Source organism: Triticum aestivum, chromosome 5B (genome assembly GCF_018294505.1).
Source record: "Triticum aestivum cultivar Chinese Spring chromosome 5B, IWGSC CS RefSeq v2.1, whole genome shotgun sequence".
Classification (NCBI taxonomy): Eukaryota; Viridiplantae; Streptophyta; class Magnoliopsida; order Poales; family Poaceae; genus Triticum; species Triticum aestivum.
In genome coordinates this window covers 422,661,056-422,682,093 of record NC_057807.1, presented here as the reverse complement: position 1 = coordinate 422,682,093, position 21,038 = coordinate 422,661,056, and positions in this window count along the sequence as shown.

Genomic DNA, 21,038 nt, shown 5'->3' with positions numbered 1-21,038 from the left:
CAGCTCACGCAGACAGGCGCGGCCCGGTGTGTTGATGTAGACCAGGCCGCGAGAGACGGACGGTAAAGACGACCGCAGCATCAGAGTTGATATATATAGATGAGTCGGTCACGGTGTTGTAAGCCAGTACTGATGGACGAGTCAAAACAGGCGCGGCCCCGGCAAGCTGATATAAATTGGGTCGTAAGGGCGGCGTCTTGCACACGTCCATTCACCGTGTAATGTGATACGGACGAACACCGAGCATGACGTTGTCAGCGCGTGCTCCATACCCATGGTATAAACCATGTTTTATAATGAATAATTGTCCTGCATATCAAAATATATGGTCCAAAGTAATTGTTCTTTTGACAAAAAAATATGTGTCAAAAATAGACTTAGATAGATGTCACCTGATATGTTAGGCCAGAAATTATCCGCCGTGGAGTTGATGGTCACCACGGTGAAGCTAAAATCAGTCACGGGTGAACCGGTCGCAGTGTGGTAAGCCGGTGCGGACGGGTGAATCGGCCGTGATATTTGTAAGCCGGCGCGGACGATGAGTCGGCCGCATGCGTGGATAGATGTAAACCGAACAGCGGGGGCGGCGATTTGCACATGTATCCATCGAGCAGCATGGCCCGGAGAAACTCTAGTACAAAATTATGCTGGCAAGCGCTCCATGTCCACGGTATAACAATACCCTTGTCATAAATAACTATCCTGCATAAAAACATTGCAGACCACGGCAAAGATAAATTGTTCTTTGATAAAAAACAATGTGTCGATAAAATATACTTAGATGAATATCACCTGATCTATCCGCACGACCGATGATCCATAAGTAGCGTCAGGAGATAACCTTTTAGAATTTTGATCATTGTAATTTGATAACTGAGTCTCTGAAGGTCCAGTTGAAAGTCTTGAAACCTCTTCTCTGTTCTCACACTTGGAGTCAAAGGAGAGTTTGAGAAGGTTGACCATACACAAGCTGCACCCCTTTTCTGATCATTCCACCTACGTAACTTGATGGATTTCTATATTGCTTGCAAAAAATGAAAGCCCTTGCACGCAGCCATGTCATACAGTGCTTCAAACACCTGCAGCAATTGTAGAGGCTCGTCAACGGCTGTAGCGTCAAAAAATCAGTAGGCCGGCTCAACGTGCCCCCGCAGATACAGCAAGGGCGGTTCGTGGTCAAAACTGTGGCCATAATGGCGGTTGACACTGGTGGTAGAGGAGAACCGACGGGGCGGTATTGAATCACTGGACTTCTGCTCTGACAAGCCCGTCTTCGCCTCTGAGGCGGCGCGGTCCGCGGAGCTCGCAACGCCGGCTACTGGGCAGCACGGCCAGCTCAAGGCGGGCACCTCAGCAGGAGAGGAGAGGCCGCCGGCGGCGGCTCGCAGCCGGCGAGGCGGGTCACGACAGTGCCCGAGCTGGGTGGATCGGGGCGGAAACGGTCGGCTGGCGGCGACTCTCAGCGGCAGCGGCGGCTCACAGCGGCAGCGGCGGCTCTCGGTGGCAGCGGGGCCAGCGAGGTGCGGGGCGGCTCTCCAGCGGAGTAACACGGAGGCGGAGCGTCGAGGCGGCAGCGGCTGCAGAGGTGCCGATGGCGGCCGGCGGCGGGGCCATGAAGACAGTCGGTCGACGGTGGCTGACTTGCGGCCGATGCCGCAGGTGTAGGGGCGGAGGTCGTGGCCGGTTCTCTGCATATGGAAGTGGAGAGTGACGGTTCGACGGTCGCCGGCTTGGGGTCGGAACGGTGGCGGAAATGGGCGCCTCGAAGCGAGGGCACAGGCGCGGTTGCGGCTCGACACAGCAGCCCCAGGCGGCCACTTGCAACAAAGGCAAGGCCAAAATGGGGCTAGCAGCCCATATGAACGGGCGTTGTGGGCCGCCCCTGATGGAATCTTTCTCCTCCACTTTTTCCTTATGTGACTAGCACTTGGACTTGGTCAATGTATTGACAACAGAAAAGTGTATGGGTCGTTTGGAGCAGTAGAACTCGGTGACTTGCACGCGTTTAGAACTCCTGTCGATCTCGGCCTCTGGCAGGCAGCACTTTCCAACCTTGATCTGAGTTTAGATCGTTGTATACCGAAGGAGATAACAACAGCAGCTACGCCTAATCAGATTTCAACATAAGCTGACGGTCTCAGCGACTTGGTGATTTGACGGCTTGATGGATTGCTGCCGGCTCACGCTCAAAACTTTTACTCATCAGATTTCCTCGAATCGTACGGAGACTTGTCGGCGGCGGCGTATAGGCGCAACCCTATATTTTTTCTTCGACTTCAATCTCACTGATTGTAAAATCTTCATATAAAAAATTGCAAACTTCTCGATCCCTGGAGAGATCCCTCCAAGAACTCATCACTACCTGTGCGCGGGCCCCACGATGGGCGCCAACTGTCGTGGAATTGTCACGGCAGATGTCCTAATGTAAGGACTTAGTCGCGAGGCCAACGCATCTATGTGGTAGCTTGAGAGGGGTTGAACGGAATCAAGAGACGCAACCCAAGACAAGGGTTTAGACAGCTTCAGGCCCCGGGAAACATCATCCGGTAATAACCCTACATGCTGTTTGTGGCTAGGTCTCATTATGATCATGAGGGAGTCGCCGTAAGCCGGCTCTCCTCTTTGTGTCTAGCCCTAGAGATTATTGCTTGTTGCCCTGTCCCTCTTTGGGGAGCCCTGCCCCTCCTTATATAAGTTAGAGGGGCGGGTTACATGTGGAGTCCTAGTAGGACTAGGACTAGTCTATCTTTTCTTACAAGTTGAATACAAGTCCGGGTCTTGCTTCCTTCCTCTTAAGCCGGCCTTCCATAACGTAAGCCGGCCTTCTGGGCCTTGAGCCTCTTGGGCCCCTGGGTCTTGTCGCTCCTCTGATCCGCTTGCCAGGTCACCCATAAGTCGCCAGGCTCGGGCGGGTCACTTAGTGAGTCGTCCAGTAAGGGCGGGTCATTAGTGAGTCGCCAAGTCCGGCCGGGTTATACATCCGGCCGGGTCATACCGCGGGGTATATCCCCGACAGTATGTCTACTTCATGAAACACGAGTCTGAGACCTTTTAAAAGTTCAAGGAATTTTAGAGCGAGGTAGAAAATCAATGTGACAGGAAAATAAAGTTCTTACGATTAGATCGTGGAGGAGAATATTTGAGTCACGAGTTTTGCACGCACATAAGGAAATGTGGAATTATTTCACAACTCATGCCGCCTGGAACACCTCGGTGAAATGGTGTCTCCGAACATCGTAATCGCACTCTATTGGATATGGTGCGATCTATGATGTCTCTTTTCGATCTACCACTATCATTTTGGGGTTATGCTTTAGAGACTGCCGCATTCACTTTAAATAGGGCACTGTCTAAATCCGTTGAGATGACACAGTGTGAATTATGGTTTGGGAAGAAACCTAAGCTGTCGTTTCTGAAAGTTTGGGGATGTGATGCTTATGTCAAGAAACTTCAACCTGAAAAGCTCAAACCCAAATCGGAAAAATGCATCTTCATATGATACCCTAAGGAAACTATTGGGTATACCTTCTACCTCAGATCCGAGGGCAAGATCTTTGTTTCCAAGAATGGATCCTTTCTGGAGAAAGAGTTTCTCTTGAAAGAAGTAAGTGGGAGGAAACTAGAACTTGATGAGGTACCTGATATGTCTCCAACATATCTATAATTTTTTATTGTTTCATGCTATTATTTACCCGTTTTGGATGTTTATGGGCTTTACTTTACACGTTTATATCATTTTTGGGACTAACCTACTAACCGGAGGCCCAACCCGAATTGTTGTTTTTTGTGCCTATTTTAGTGTTTCGAAGAAAAGGAATATCAAACGGAGTCCAAACGGAATGAAACCTTCGGGAGCGATCTTTTTGGAACAAATGTGATCCAGAGGACTTGGAGTGCAAGTCAAGAAACAAGCGAGGCGGCCACCAGGGTGGAGGGCGCCCCCTAGGGCTGGGTGCGCCCCCCTGTCTCGTGGGACCCTCGAGCGTCCACCGACATACTTCTTCCTCCTATATATACCCATGTATCCCGAAACCATCACGGGAGCCACCGAAAAACTATTTCCACCGCCGTAACCTTCTGTATCCGCGAGATCCCATCTTGGAGCCATTGCGGGTGCTCTGCCGGAGGGGGAATCCACCATGGAGGGCCTCTATATCAACTCCAAGGCCGCTCCGATGAGTTCTGAGTAGTTTACCACAGACCTTTGGGTCCATAGTTATTAGCTAGATGGCTTCATCTCTCTCTTTGATTCTCAATACAAAGTTCTCCTTCCTCTTCTTGGAGATCTATTCGATGTAACACTTTTTGCGGTGTGTTTGTCGAGATCTGATGAATTGTGGGTTTATGATCAAGTTTATCTATGAGAAATATTTGAATCTCCTCTGAATTCTTTTATGTGTGATTAAGTTATCTTTGCAAGTCTCTTCGAATTATCGGTTTGGTTTGGCCTACTACATTGATCTTTCTTGCCATGGGAGAAGTGCTTAGCTTTGGGTTCAATCTTGTGGTGTCCTTTCCCAGTGACAGTAGGGGCAGCAAGACATGTATTGTATTGTTGCCATCGAGGATAAAAAGATGGGGTTTATACCATATTGCATGAGTTTATCCCTCTACATCATGTCATCTTTCTTAAAGCGTTAATCTGTTTATCCCTCTACATCATGTCATATTTCTTAATGCGTACTCTAGATGCATGCTGGATAGCGGTCGATGTGTGGAGTAATAGTAGTAGATGCAGGCAGGAGTCGGTCTACTTGCCACGGACATGATGCCTATATACATGATCATGCCTAGATAATCTCATAATTATTCGCTTTTCTATCAATTGCTCGACAGTAATTTGTTCGCCCACCGTAATAATTATGCTATCTTGAGAGAAGCCACTAGTAAACCTATGGCCCCCGGGTCTATCTCTTATCATATAAGCTTTCAATCTACTTTTATTTGCATCTTTACTTTTCCAATCTATATTATAAAATACCAAAAATAAATTTATCTTATCATATTATCTCTATCAGATCTCACTCTCGCAAGTGGCCGTGAAGGGATTGACAACCCCTTTATTGCATTGGTTGCGAGTTCTTTGTTTGTTTGTGTAGGTGCGTGGGACTTATGAGGAGCCTCCTACTGGATTGAAACCTTAGTTCTCAAAAACCGAGGGAAATACTTACGCTACTGTGCTGCATCACCCTTTCCTCTTCAAGGAAAACCAACGCAAGCTCAAGAAGTAGCAAGAAGGATTTCTGGCGCCATTGTCGGGGAGGCTTTCACCAAGTCAAGTCAAGATTCGACCTCCCGCCAACGTGCGATTTCTGGCGCCGTTGCCGGGGAGGTATTCTCTGAATTCAAGACATACCAAGTACCCATCACAAACTCATCTCCCTCGCATTTATATTATTTGCCATTTGCCTCTCGTTTTCCTCTCCCCCACTTCACCCTTGCTGTTTTATTCGCCCTCTCTTTCCCAATCTCCTCTCTCTTTCACTTGCCTTTTTGTTTGCTTGTGTCTCCATGTGCCTTCTATGTGCTTGCATCTTTGCTTGCTAAAAATCTATTGATATGGATCCACTTAAAGTGTTCTACTTGGATCATCTTCGATCCTTATGCGCTCGTGCTGAAACCCCAACTAGCCTAGTTGATGGGAAATCTTTAGATGAGCATGCTCATTTTGTGCGTCACCGTTTTTCTGAAAAAGGGAGACTCTTATGGGATCAAATAAACAGATTGATGTGTCATGCTTGGAATCTTTCTGAAATTTGTGATTTTACTTGTTGCTCTAAGAACCCTAAAAAACACATTCCCTACCTATGTGAGTTTAATGAAAATTAAATCTTATCTTCTTATGCAAAGGGTGTTTATAGTTACTATGATATCGAACAAATTGAAGAATTTGTTGCTTTTAAGGGTGCTCATGAAGTTGGTTCTTTGATTGAAAAGTATGATATTACTCTCTATGAATCTGAAAATTTTGACATACTTAAATATTGCTATGAAAACTATGCTCATAATGTCTATGTCAAAGAATTTATTGAGAGAATGACTGTTGCTTTGGAAGAAAATAATGATATGCATGAATCTATAGATAATGATTCCGATGATTTCATTGAAATATCCCTTGATGAACATGATGCTTGCTATTCTTGTGGCCATGATGCCAATATTTATGGAGATGAATTTGCTATAGTCCCTTATGTTAAACATGAGATTGTTGCTATTGCACCCATACTTGGTAGTTCCTTTGATGAAAAGCATGATTGCAATGATGTTACTATAAATTCTCTTGATGTCAATTGTGATAATAATATGCAAAACCCTAAGCTTGGGGATGCTAGTTTTGCTTTGTCTACTACTTGTTGCAATGATCATGATTGGGGTGATTTTTCTTATGATCTTGAAAAATTATTTAAGCCTCATGAATATGAGATTGATAATAGTGTTTGCAATAATATTGAAAATGGGTTTGGAAGAGTGTCAACTTTATATCCAACATATTTGGATTTTGATCAATCTTATGAAATTTTGGAAAAAGTGGGTTTGGAGAGGTCATGACTTTAGTTAATGATAATCCCACTATTTTGGAAGAGTGTCAACTTTGCATGCATGTGGATCGTGTCAAAAATATTTTATGTGATAGCTATTTTGTTGAATTTGCTTATGATCCTACATGTAATTATTATGAGAGAGGAAAATATGGTTGTAGAAATTTTCATGTTACTAAATTACCTCTCTTCATGTTGAGATTGCTATTGTCTTCTTCCTTGCATATGCTAGTTTCTGCTTGCCTTGATAATTTTTTTGCTTATAAAAAACCTATGCATAGTAAGTATGTTAGACTTAAGTGTGTTTGTCACATGTTTTATGATGCTCTCTTTATGCTTTAATTCTTGTCTTTCATGTGAGCATCATTGAAATCTCAATGCCTAGCTTGGGGCGTTAAACAATAGCGCTAGTTGGGAGGCAACCCAATTTTATTTTTGTTCCTGTTTAGTAATAAATAATTTATTTAGTTTCTGTTTAGATGTGTTATCTTGCTTTAATTAGTGTTTGTGCCAAGTAGAACCTATAGGATAACCTATGGTATGAGTTAATTTGATTCTGCTGAAAAACAGAAACTTTGAACTCACAAGAAAAAATTTCAATAAATCACAGAAACGTGCTTTTGCGTTGATTCTTTTTGCTGTAGATCAATAGATAAATTGCCTAGGACGTCCTATTTTGGTAGGATTTCTAGATTTCCAGAAGTAACCGAAAGTTACAGATTGCTACAGACTGTTCTGTTTTTGACAGATTCTGCTCTTAGTGTGTTGTTTGCTTATTTTGATGCATCTATGGATAGTATGTAGGGGTGTGAACCATAAAGAAGTTGGAATAGAGTAGGTTTAACACCAATATAAATAAATAATGAGTTCATTAGAGTACCTTATGTGGTGGTTTTTCTTTCTTGCACTGACAGAGCTTATGAGATTTCCTGTTGAGTTTTGTGTTGTGAAGTTTTCAAGTTTTGGGTAAAGATTTGATGGATTATGGAATAAAGGGTGGCAAAAGCCTAAGATTGGGGATGCCCATGGCACCCCAAGATATTCAAGGACAACCAAAATCCTAAGCTTGGGTATGCCCTGGAAGGCATTCCCTCTTTCGTCTTCGTCTATCTGTAACTTTACTTGGAGCTATATTTTTATTCGCCACATGATATGTGTTTTGCTTGGAGTGTCGTGTATGATATTAGTCTTTTCTTTTTAGTTTACCACAATTATCCTTGCTGTACACACCTAGTGGGAGAGAAATACTTGATTTGAAATTTATTAGAATACTCTATGTGCTTCACTTAGATCTTTTGAGTTAGATAATTTTTCCTCTAGTGCTTCACTTATATCTTTCTAGAGCACGGTGGTGGATTAATTTTGTAGAAATGGTTAATATCTAATGCTTCACTTATATTATTTTGAGAGTTTCTTAAAACAGCATGGTATTTGCTATGGTTATAAAATTGGTCCTAGAATGGTGAGCATCCAAGTTGGGTATAATAAAAACTATCATAGAAAGTGCATTAAAAATTATGATCAATTTGATCCTTGATAATTGTTTTGAGATATAAAGGTAATAATGCTAGAGTCATGCTAGTTGGGTAATTATGAAATTGAGAAATACTTGTGTTGAAGTTGGCAAGTCCCGTAGCATGCACGTATGGTAAAAGTTGTGTGACAAATTTGTTGCATGGGGTGATCTCTGAGTGCTTTCCTTATGAGTGGCAGTCGGGGACAAGCGATGGTATTTTCCTACCAATCTATCCCTCTAGGGGCATGCATAGTAGTACTTTGCTTCAAGGGCTAATGAATTTTTGCAATAAGTATATGAGTTCTTTATGACTAATGTGAGTCCGTGGACATACGCACACTTACCCTTCCACTTTGCTAGCCTCTATTATGCCACGCAACTTTCGCCGGTATTATGAACCCATTATTTACCTTCCTCAAAATAGCCATCATACCTACCTATTATGGCATTTCCATAGCCATTCCGAGATATATTGCCATGCAACTTTCCACCGTTCCGTTTATTATGACACACTCCATCATTGTCATATTGCTTTTTGCATGATCATGTAGTTGACATAGTATTTGTGGCAAGGCCACCTTCATAATTTTTCATACATGTCACTCTTGATTCATTGCATATCCCGGTACACTGCCGAAGGCATTCACATAGAGTCATATTTTGTTCTAAGTATTGAGTTGTAATCCTTGAGTTGTAAATCAATAAAAGTGTGATGATCTTCATTATTAGAGCATTGTCCCAAGTGAGGAAAGGATGATGAAGACTATGATTCCCCCACAAGTCGGGATGAGACTTCGGACTTTATAAAAATAAAAGAGACCAAAGAAGTCCACCAAAAAAATGAGAGAAAAAGAGAGAAGGGACAATGCTACTATCTCTTTTTCCACACTTGTGCTTCAAAGTAGCACCATGGTCTTCATGATAGAGAGTCTTTTATGTTGTCACTTTCATATACTAGTGGGAATTTTTCATTATAGAACTTGGCTTGTATATTCCAATGATGGGCTTCCTCAAAATGCCCTAGGTCTTCGTGAGAAAGCAAGTTGGATGGACACCCACTTAGTTTCTTTTTGAGCTTTCATATATTTATAGCTCTAGTGCATCCGTTGCATGGCAATCCATACTCACTCACATTGATATCTATTAATGGGCATCTCCATAGCCCGTTGATATGCCTAGTTGATGTGAGACTATCTTCTCCCTCATTGTCCTCATAACCACCATAGACCACACATATTGTTATGTCCATGGCTTGCGCTCATGTATTGCGTAAGAATTGAAAAGGCTGAAGCGCGTTAAAAAGTATGGACCAATTGCTCGGCTCGTCATCGGGGTTATGCATAAAGGGAGTATTTTGTGTAATAGAGATGAAGCATGGCCTAACTATATGATTTTGTAGGGATGAGCTTTCTTTGGCTATGCTATTTTGATAGGACATGATTATTTGTTAGTATGCTTCTAAGTATTATTATTTTTATGTTTTATCAGCTTTTATCTTGAATCATTTGGATCTGAACAGTCATGCCACAATAAAGAAAATTACATTGAGAATTATGCTAGGTAGAATTCCACATCAAAAATTATGTTTTATCACCTACTCGAGGACGAGTAGGAATTAAGCTTGGGGATGCTTGATACGTCTCCAACGTATCTATAATTTTTTATTGTTCCATGCTATTATATTACCCGTTTTGGATGTTTATGGGCTTTTCTTTACACTTTTATACGTATCATTTTTGGGACTAACCTACTAACCGGAGGCCCAACCCGAATCGCTGTTTTTTTGCCTATTTCAGTGTTTCGAAGAAAAGGAATATCAAACGGAGTCCAAACAGAATGAAACCTTCGAGAGCGATCTTTTTGGAGCAAACGTGATCCAGAAGACTTGGAGTGCAAGTCAAGAAACAAGCGAGGCGGCCATGAGGGTGGAGGGCACGCCCCCTAGGGCTGGGCGCGCCCCCTGTCTCGTGGGGCCCTCGAGCATCCACCGACATACTTCTTCCTCCTATATATACCCATGTACCCTGAAACAATCAGGGGAGCCACCGAAAAACTATTTCCACCGCTGTAACCTTCTGTATCCGCGAGATCCCATCTTGGAGCCGTCACCGGCGCTCTGCCGAAGGGGGAATCCACCACGGAGGGCCTCTACATCAACTCCAAGGCCTCTCTGATGAGTTGTGAGTAGTTTACCACAGATCTTCGGGTCCATAGTTATTAGCTAGATGGCTTCTTCTCTCTCTTTGATTCTCAATACAAAGTTATCCTTCCTCTTCTTGGAGATCTATTCGATGTAACTCTTTTTGCAGTGTGTTTGTCGAGATCCGATGAATTGTGGGTTTATGATCAAGTTTATCTATGAGAAATATTTGAATCTCCTCTGAATTATTTTATGTGTAATTAAGTTATCTTTGCAAGTCTCTTCGAATTATCGGTTTGGTTTGGCCTACTAGATTGATCTTTCTTGCCATGGGAGAAGTGCTTAGCTTTGGGTTCAATCTTGCTGTGTCCTTTCCCAATGACAGCAGGGGCAGCAAGGCACGTACTGTATTGTTGCCATCGAGGATAAAAATATGGGGTTTATATCATATTGCATGAGTTTATCCCTCTACATCATGTCATCTTTCTTAAAGCGTTACTCTATTCTTCATGAACTTAATACTCTAGATGCATGCTGGATAGCGGTTGATGTGTGGAGTAATAGTAGTAGATGCAGGCAGGAGTCGGTGTACTTGCCACGGGCGTGATGCCTATATACATGATCATGCCTAGATAATATCATAATTATTCGCTTTTCTATCAATTGCTCGAGAGTAATTTGTTCACCCACCATAATAATTATGCTATCTTGAGAGAAGCCACTAGTGAAACCTATGGCCCCCGGGTCTATCTCTTATCATATAAGCTTTCAATCTAATTTTATTTGCGTCTTTACTTTTCCAATCTATATTATGAAATACCAAAAATAAATTTATCTTATCATATTATCTCTATCAGATCTCACTTTCGCAAGTGGTCGTGAAGGGATTGACAACCCCTTTATTGTGTTGGTTGCGAGTTCTTTGTTTGTTTGTGTAGGTGTGTGGGACTTGTGAGCTCCTACTCGATTGATACCTTGGTTCTCAAAAACTAAGGGAAATACTTACGCTACTCTGCTGCATCACCCTTTCCTCTTCAAGGAAAACCAACGCAAGCTCAAGACGTAGTAGTACCCCCTCTTGAACCGGAAAGTAGCGCAGCTCAGAAAGATGTCTCTATGGTGCCTTCACCGACTAGAGAGGAAGTTAATGATGATGATCATGAAACTTTGGATCAAGTTGCTACTGAACTTCGTAGGTCCACGAGGACATGTTCCACACTAGAGTGGTACGGCAACCCTGTCCTGGAAATCATGTTGTTAGACAACGGTGAAACTTCAAACTATGAAGAAGCAATGGCGGGCCCGGATTCCAACAAATGGCTTGAAGCCATGAAATTCGAGATAGTATCCATGTATGAGAACAAAGTATGTACTTTGGTGGACTTGCCCGATGATCGGCAAGCCATAGAAAATAAGTGGATCTTTAATAAGAAGACTGACGCGGATGGTAATGTGACAGTCTATGTCGTGAAATTGTCACGGCAGATGTCCTAGTGTGAGGACTTAGTCATGAGGCCAATGCATCTATGTGGTAGCTTGAGAGGGGTTGGGCGGAATCGAGAGACGCAACGAAATACAAGGATTTAGACAGCTTTGGGCCCCGAGAAACATCATCCGGTAACAACCCTACATGTTGTTTGTGGCTAGGTCTTATTATCATCACGAGAGAGTCGCCGTAAACCGGCTCTCCCAGTTATGTCTAGCCCTAAGATTATCTCTCTCCCCTCTCAGGGTGCCCTGCCCCTCCTTATATAAGTTGAAGGGGCGGGTTACATGTAGAGTCCATCTCGGACTAAGACTTAAACTATTTTGACCTCTCTTCCTGGGCTTCTTAACATCTTGGGCTTCTTAACGTCTCGGGCTTGTTAACCCCGGGCGACTCTGTCAGCCGGGTTATTACTGTCTGCCAGGTTATGACTGTCTGTCGGTTTATGATTGTCTGTCGGTTTATGATTGTCTGCCGATTTATGATGGTCTGCCGGTTTATGATTGTCTGCCGGTTTACCATCTGACTTATCATCTGGCTTAACATCTGTCGGGTTATCATCTAATTTAACACCTGCCGGGTTATCATCTGACTTAACACCTGCCGGGTTATCATCTGACTTAACACCTGTCGGGTTATCATCTTAATTAACACTTGCAGGGTTATCATCTGACTTAACACCTGCCAGTTTACCATGTCCCAGTCGGTTTATAACTCCGTCTGGGTCATACCGCGGGGTATATACCCGAAATTAGCCCCCAATTTAACTTGGATTTATCCATGTTAAACTGATCCTGATCACCCTTAAGTCTTTGTCATTTCCTTCTTCTAGAAAATCCGGGTCAATAGGCCAGCTTCATTATCAATTTGCTGACATTGGTTTGTCACAGAAAAAACATTACGAAGAATAATTCATTTGACTCAGCTCCCAATGACTTAACAAAAATATTGGTCCTTGAAATCCTCCTCTGATCTTCAGTCGGTTTAAGGATGTAGAACTTGCCGGTTTATAAATATTGATGGCACCGGGTCATAATTGTTGTTAACATCGAGCTTAAAAATATACCTCTTATATGCATATCACTTGTAGCCCCCAAGTCTTAAGGATGGAACGTAGTAACAGCTTAAGACTTGCTTCAATATGAATGTCACCAGCTTGAAGAAATCCAGGTTGTTCGTCTCAACCATTAGTCATAAACTGAGTAATCCACATATGTCGCCCCCAAATGCCGGGTTGTCATGCTTGCAGCAACCTGGGACTTGTAATCGCCTTATGCTCATAAAAACTTCAACCAGTGTAGCCCCCAAGGGCCGGGTCATTATGCAATAATGAGTAGGGACTTTGTAAATATAATCATGTAAATTTGAGCAGTGATGTGTAGCCCCCAAGAGCCGGCTCAGTAAGATAATATTGAGCTGGGACTTGATATATACTTCAATGAAAATAACATCATATGATGTAACCCCCATGATGGGGCTTAAATCCACGTCCACAAGGTTAAGAGCCTTGTGTTTTACCAACTGAGCAGTGGACCTTTCAATATAATGGATTAAATGCTTTGTACCTTGAATTGTTGATAGGCGCAATTGGTAGCCCCCAAGGGCCGGCTCATTACAATGTGATGAGTCGGGTCTTCAATAAGGTAAGAAAACAATGACTTTGCATTAGCCCCCAAGTGTCATGGTGCATGCTTGCAGTGACATGAGACTTGTGTATTTGATGTAATCTCAACTTAAATAATGTAGCCCCCAAGTGCCGGGTCGTAAGCCTGCAGCGACTCGGGACTATTCCTTCCATTGCAGAATAAATTATATCCATTGTGCTCAAGCAACTTTGAAAACTTCAATCATAATATTGGTTATTGATAACCATAATAAAAATCCAGCCATGTTGGCTATTAAAGATTTGAATAATATAACCTGGTTTGGAAACTGATTCCTACCATATAAACCGGTATATCCGTGCACATATGATACATGCTATGATGATGTAATGATGATGCAACATATGATGATGTATGTGTATGATCAACAGGGTTTAAGTTATGGTTCGGATACGACCAGAGCCCCTAAGTAGTCATAATTTGTGGCATTGCGCCAATCAAGAGGTGTAGCTATGGTTCGAATACGACCAAGCCCCCAAGTGATTTCCCTGGTGGCCTTATGCCTATCAAGAAGTGTAGCTATGGTTCGAACCCATAGCCCCCAAGTGATTTCCCTAGTGGCCTTATGCCAATCAAGAGGGTATAACCTATGGTTCGGATACGACCAACGCCCCCAAATGATTATCCTGGTGGCCTTACACCGATCAAGAGGGTATAAGCTATGGTTCGGATACAACCAGAGCCCCCAAGTGATTTCCCTGATGGCCTTAAGCCTATCAAGAGGTGTGACTATGGTTCGAACATAGCCCCCAAATGATATTGTGAGTTGTGCTCAAGGGATACCCATGTTTGAGATGTGCTGTGCAGCAGACTCTCTTTGGCCCCTTATGATAATATTGGCTTGATAGCCGGATTACCGAAGTAACCAGAGCTGTGCTCTTATGATAATATTGGCTTGATAGCCGCATCAAGAGGTGTAGCTATGGTTCGAACACGACCAAGCCCCCAAATAATACTGTAAGCTATACTCAAGGGGCACCTATGTTTGAGTTGTGCTTTTGCAACAGACTCTCTTTGGTCCCTTTAATTTTTCCTGAGAACTCGAACTTGCGGGAGATTATTCTTTTTGAACCGGAAATTCGTAAACCGGATACTGAGAGCTTCAAAGCTTTGTGGGAGACAGCTTTCTCTTGAGCCGCATTTTAAACCGGAATCCTTCTTTTTAAGCCGGAAATTTTCTGACGGCCTTTAAATTTGCACCAATATGACGGTTTAGGGTCCTGTATTAGACAACTTTGTAAGCCGGAGTAATTACTCTTTTAAAGAAGGTAATATGTAATATAAAATATATTGGATGGATTTCACCTGATATATCATGCAAGGGGTTATCCACCGTGGAGTTGATGATCGCTATGGTGAAGCGGGTGGTATGACATAGAGGAAACGTCGGTGCAGAATGCTGCTATTGCATGCTCTGTACCCGCCGTATAACACCTCATTTGTAATGAACAACTGCCCTGCATCAAAAAGTATCGCAAACCACAATACTTGTTTCACACAAAAATTAATATGTGCTGAAATAAACCGGACGGACATCACCTGGTCATTTTTATTTGCAGGCTAGGAGAGCTTTCTCTGCATTATATGCATACTTGCATTGTGCATTTACTGGTACTCCCTCTGGTTTTGCTCTTAGGCTAGCCATAGTGGGAGTAACTTAGGTAATAACATAACACATCCCAAGAAATAATTGCTTATGTGGCATGGAGTTAATGAGGAAAGATATGCTTGTGATAACATAATATGTTACTGTAACATAACACACCCCAAGGCAAAATGAGTCTATATCTCAATTAATGAAGGCTTACATGTTACCATCCATATGTTACTACCCACTATGAAGATAGTAATATAGACTAATAATATATGTATGTTATTAGTCTAAGTTACTCCTCATTATAACCAGCCTTACATCACTCATGTGATTGAAGTGCCACCGAGGCTGCACACACACGCACAGTTTCCTGGCAACGTGCAAACCTTGGCCTCGGGATATGGAGCGGCTGATTCGCTATTGCCCCCGCCCGCTGCCCTTTTTTCCTTCTTAATGACTTTCCCTTTAGCGAGTCTGTCAGATTGGTCAGGTAGCAAACACAAAAACTGTGGTATTTAACGAATGTATGCCACTGTTTCAGGAGTTTGCCGCGTATATGACATCCATCCTTTCTTTTCTTTTTTTGCAAAATCCTCCTCTTTTGAGAGCAGCCAACACTTGTTTTCAAAATATCTTTAGAGACATTGGGGTCAAGACCATCAAACATAGTGTGGGTTGGTCAAACTGGGCACCTGGTGAGTCCGTACTTGGGGTTAACACTTTCTCCTGAACCCGCAAGGCAGGGGCAACACGACCCGGCAAGGGCGACTTGGAGATACCGTGAGGCGGGGCCGGGTCAAGACCGTGGCAGTGCAGATCGAAGATGAGGCGACCCGGCCGGACAAAAACACGGCAGCGACTCCTGGCGGTAGCTGAGACTGTGACAGGTAACTGCTAACTTAGAAGCACTACAACAGAGGCGTTTTAGCGATTCAGAAGCTACAGCAGGGGCGTTCCGACAGGTCCGCAAGTGCGTCCGCAATAATCGGCGAGTTGGAAGCTCAGAAAGCCGGCCGCAACGGAGCATGGGCGGTGCAAGGAGCCAGCGCCAGTCTTGCCGGGGGAGCGGGCGTAGCGATCCGGCAGCCACGCGGCATGGAAACTCGACATGAAATGAAGCAGAGATGGCAGCTCGACACGGCGGGCCAGAGCACCAGTGGCGGCTCATAGTGGCTTGAGACCTCGACGGTGGAGTGGCTTGGCGCGTCAGGCTCCATCAAAACACTGCTGTAGAGGAAGATGCTGACAGCGGCTCAGGGTCCACTTGGCGACTCACGGCGGAGAATTTGAAGACAGGGACGAGGCCGAGGCGGATTAACACAGCCGTGACGATGATGAGTACCGAGGCCAGGGCGAGTCTGCGCGAGGGCGACTCAAAGTAGCGTGAAACACGGCGGTTCAGATGCAAGATCCGGCCGGCGCGCGACGGCGACTTGTGACGCGGGCACGCGGCCGCGGGAGTGGCAGAGAGCCGGCGAAGAAAGCGAGAGCACGAGACCGGCTGGGCACGGAAGCCAGCAGGCGCTGGCAGCTCACAGTCGTGGGAAGAGGTTAGGCTGGCGTGCGACTTGGTTAGAGAAGAAGGCGACGCGCAGTGCAGCAACGATGCTGCTGGCCGGAGAAAACCAGGGGCCTCTTTACATGGGTGACGGCAAGGCACCTGGCGGATCGATGAAAGCGGGGACGCAAACCGGCTTAACTGCGTTGGCTCAAGGCCGATTGGCGAAGGAGGCAGCCCGGGGCATCTCGAACATGGCCGGGTCCGGCATGGAGATGCAGCGATGATCCAACACGCACGGATGACAGCGTTCGGAGGGCTCGACGCGGCAGGTCACAATGGAGGCAGACCACAGCGACTTAACTGAGGTCTGGCCGGCTTGGAAGCGTAGGCACCCATCTGCTGAAGTAAACGGCGTCTCGCAGACGGCGGCTGCTTGCTAGCCGGAACGGCGGAGTTGGCGATTCAGAACCGAGGAAGGTCCTGGCGGCTCAAGCAGGTCGCGAGGACGGCGACTTGATGGCGGACACGACCGGCGGCTCAGTGTTGCCATGGTGTCTTAGATGTGAGGGCGACGGCGGTTTGAGGTGGCTGCGGGTCGGTGATGGCGACCCAGAGGAGGCGATGGCGCGACTGAACCGGCGGCGGGGTAGGGCCGGCCCGAGGTGGCGAATCAGGGCCGGCGGCTCGGAAGCACGTCCGTGATGGTGAAACGGATCGAGGCCGTGCAGGTTTAATACGAAGCGGACGGCGGGTCTAGGCACGCTCTGGCCGCGAGGTGATAAACCGGCGAGGCGAGCGGTTGCGGCCATGGCTGAATCGCGGCAGAAGCAAGGCACGGCGATTCAAAGCAGGGGCGTGAGCCGTTGAGGCGAGCGAAGCCGGATTGTGGAGCTCGGGTGAGTGAGAGGCGATTTAGACTGGTGCGTGGCCGGGTCAGAGAAGGGGAGCAGTATAAACGGTGCCTGGCCGGGTCAGCGCTGCTGGCTGAAGAAGAGAGACTCGCGGCAGAGGAGATGATGGTGAGCGAGAGGCGAGTCTGGATTAGCTACGGGCCACGGCCATCTTTTCCGGGTCGTGGACCAGCAATCTTTGATTTTAATCTCCAAAACATACACAAGCTGGGACCTCCATCCAGATTAATTTTTCTTTGCTCTGGACGGTTTTGACGCAAGTCTTAAGCCCTCTGCTAAATCGATGTTGACCACGACGGGATAACCTTCAGCCCCGGCGACTTGCGAAATAGCGGCCGAGCGGAGTTGATCACAACCCTAATTCTTCCTTCCAAAACCAGTTCTCCTTCATCGAGAAAATTGCGAACTGCTCAATCCCTATAAGGGATCCCTCTAAAAACTCAACACCACCGTGCGCGAGCCCCACGGTGGGCGCCAACTGTCGTGGAATTGTCACAGCAGATGTCCTAGTGTGTGGACTTAGTCGTGAGACCAACGCATCTATGTGGTAGCTTGAGAGGGGTTGGGCGGAATCGAGAGACGCAACGAAAGACGAGGATTTAGACAGCTTCGAGCCCCGGGAAACATCATCCGGTAACAACCCGACATGTTGTTTGTGCCTAGGTCTTATTATCATCACGAGAGAGTCGCAGTAAACCGGCTCTCCCAGTTATGTCTAGCCCTAAGATTATCTCTCTCCCCTCTCAGGGTGCCTTGCCCCTCCTTATATAAGTTGAAGGGGCGGGTTACATGTAAAGTCCATCTTGAACTAAGACTTAAAATATTTTGACCTCTCTTCCTGGGCTTCTTAACATCTTGGGCTTCTTAACGTCTCGGGCTTGTTAACCCCGGGCGACTCTGTCAGCCGGGTTATGACTGTCTGCCAGGTTATGACTGTCTGCCGGTTTATGATTTTCTACCGGTTTATGATTGTCTACCGGTTTATGATGGTCTACCGGTTTATGATTGTCTGCCAGTTTACCATCTGACTTATCATCCGGCTTAACATCTGTCGGGTTATCATATGATTTAACACCTGTCGGGTTATCATATGACTTAACACCTGCTGGGTTATCATCTGACTTAACACCTGCCGGGTTATCATCTTAATTAACACCTGCCGGGATATCATCTGACTTAACATCTGCCGGTTTACCAAGTCCCAACCGGTTTATAACTCCGATCGGGTCATACCGCGGGGTATATCCCCGACAGTCTATAAGGCTCAGCATGTCGCTAAGGGTTATCGACAAGTTCAAGGAGTTGACTACGATGAGACCTTCTCACCCGTAGCAAAGCTGAAGCCCGTCTGAATCATGTTAGCAATTGCCGCATTCCATGATTATGAGATCTGGCAAATGGACGTCAAAACGGCATTCCTTAACGGTTTCCTTAAGGAAGAGTTGTATATGATGCAGCCGGAAGGTTTTGTCGATCCTAAGAATGCTGACAAGGTATGCAAGCTCCAGCACTCCATCTATGGGCTGGTGCAAGCATCTCGGAGTTGGAACATTCGCTTTGATGAAATGATCAAAGCGTTTGGGTTTATACAGATTTATGGAGAAGCCTGTATTTACAAGAAAGTGAGTGGGAGCTCTGTAGCTTTTCTCATATTATATGTGGATGGCATACTATTGATGGGAAATGATATAAAACTTTTGGAAAGCATAAAGGCCTACTTGAATAAGTGTTTTTCTATGAAGAATCTTGGAGAAGCTGATTACATATTAGGCATCAAGATCTATAGAGATAGATCGAGACATCTCATTGGTCTTTCACAAAGCACATACCTTGAGAAGATATTGAATAATTTCAATATGGATCAGTCCAAGAAGGTGTTCTTGCCTGTATTGCAAGGTGTGAGATTGAGCACAGCTCAACGCCCGACCTTCGCACCAGAAAGAGAAAAGATGAGTGTCATCCCCTATACCTCGACTGTAGGCTCTATTATGTATGCCATGCTGTGTGCCAGACCTGATGTGAACCTTGCCATAAGTTTGGTAGGGAGGTACCAAAGTGATCCCGATATAGAACACTAGACAACGGTCAATAATATCCTGAAGTACCTAAAAAGGACTAAGGATATGTTTCTCGTTTATGGAGGTGCCAAAGAGCTCGTCGTAAAGGGTTACGTCGATGCTAGCTTTGACACACATCTGGATGACTCCAAGTCACAAACCAGATATGTGTATATTTTGAATGGTGGGCAGTCAGCTGGTACAGTTGCCAGCAAAGCATCGTGGCGAGATCTACATGTGAAGCAGAGTACATAGCTGCTTCAGAAGCAGCGCAGGAAGGAGCCTGGATGAAGGAGTTTAACACCGACCTAGGAGTGATTCCCAATGTGTCGGGCCCGATAACTCTCTTCCGTGACAACACTGGAGCTATTGCCATTGCCAAGGAGCCCAGGTTTCACAATAAGACCAAGCACATCAAGCGCCGCTTCAACTCCATTCATGAATATATTCAAGATGGAGACATAGATATTTGTAAAGTACATACGGATCTAAATGTCGCAGATCCATTGACTAAACCTCTTCCACGAGCAAAGTATGATCAACACCAGAACTCTATGGGTGTTCGATTCATCACAATGTAACTAGATTATTGACTCTAGTGCAAGTAGGATACTGATGGAAATATGCCCTAGAGGCAATAATAAAATGGTTATTATTATATTCCCTTGTTCATGATAATTGTCTATTGTTCATGCTATAATTGTATTAACCGGAAACCATAATACATGTGTGAATACACAGACCACAACATGTCCCTAGTGAGCCTCTAGTTGACTAGCTCATTGATCAATATATGATTATGGTTTCCTAACCATGGACATTGGATGTCATTGATAACGAGATCACATCATTAGGAGAATGATGTGATGGACAAGCCCCAATCCTAAGCATAGCACAAGATCGTGTAGTTTGTTTGCTAGAGCTTTTCTAATGTCAAGTATCTTTCCTTAGACCATGAGATTGTACAACTCCCGGATGCCGTAGGAATGCTTTGGGTGTATCAAACGTCACAACATAACCGGGTGACCATAAAGGTGCACTACAGGTATCTCCGAAAGTGTCTGCTAGTTTGGCACGAATCGAGACTGGGATTTGCACTCCATATGATGGAGAGGTATCTCTGGGCCCACTCGGTAATGCATCATCATAATGAGCTCAATGTGACTAAGGAGTTAGCCACGGGATCATGCGTTACAGAACGAGTAAAGAGACTTGCCGGTAACGAGATTGGGGGATACCGACGATTGAATCTCGGGCAAGTAACATACCGATGGACAAAGGGAATTGTATACGGGATTGATTGAATCCCCGACATCATGTTTCATCCGATGAGATCATCGTGGAACATGTGGGAGGCAATATGGGTATCCAAATCTCGCTATTGGTTATTGGCCGGAGAGATGTCTCGGTCATGTCTGCATGGTTTCCGAACCCGTAGGGTCTACACACTTAAAGTTCGGTGACGCTAGAGTTGTAATGGGTAATTTTATGTGGTTACAAAAGTTGTTCGGAGTCTCGGATGAGATGCCGGATATCACGAGGAGTTCCGGAATGGTCCGGAGGTGAAGATTTATATATGGAAAGTCCAGTTTTAGTCGCCGGAAGGTTTCGGGGTTATCGGTATTGTACC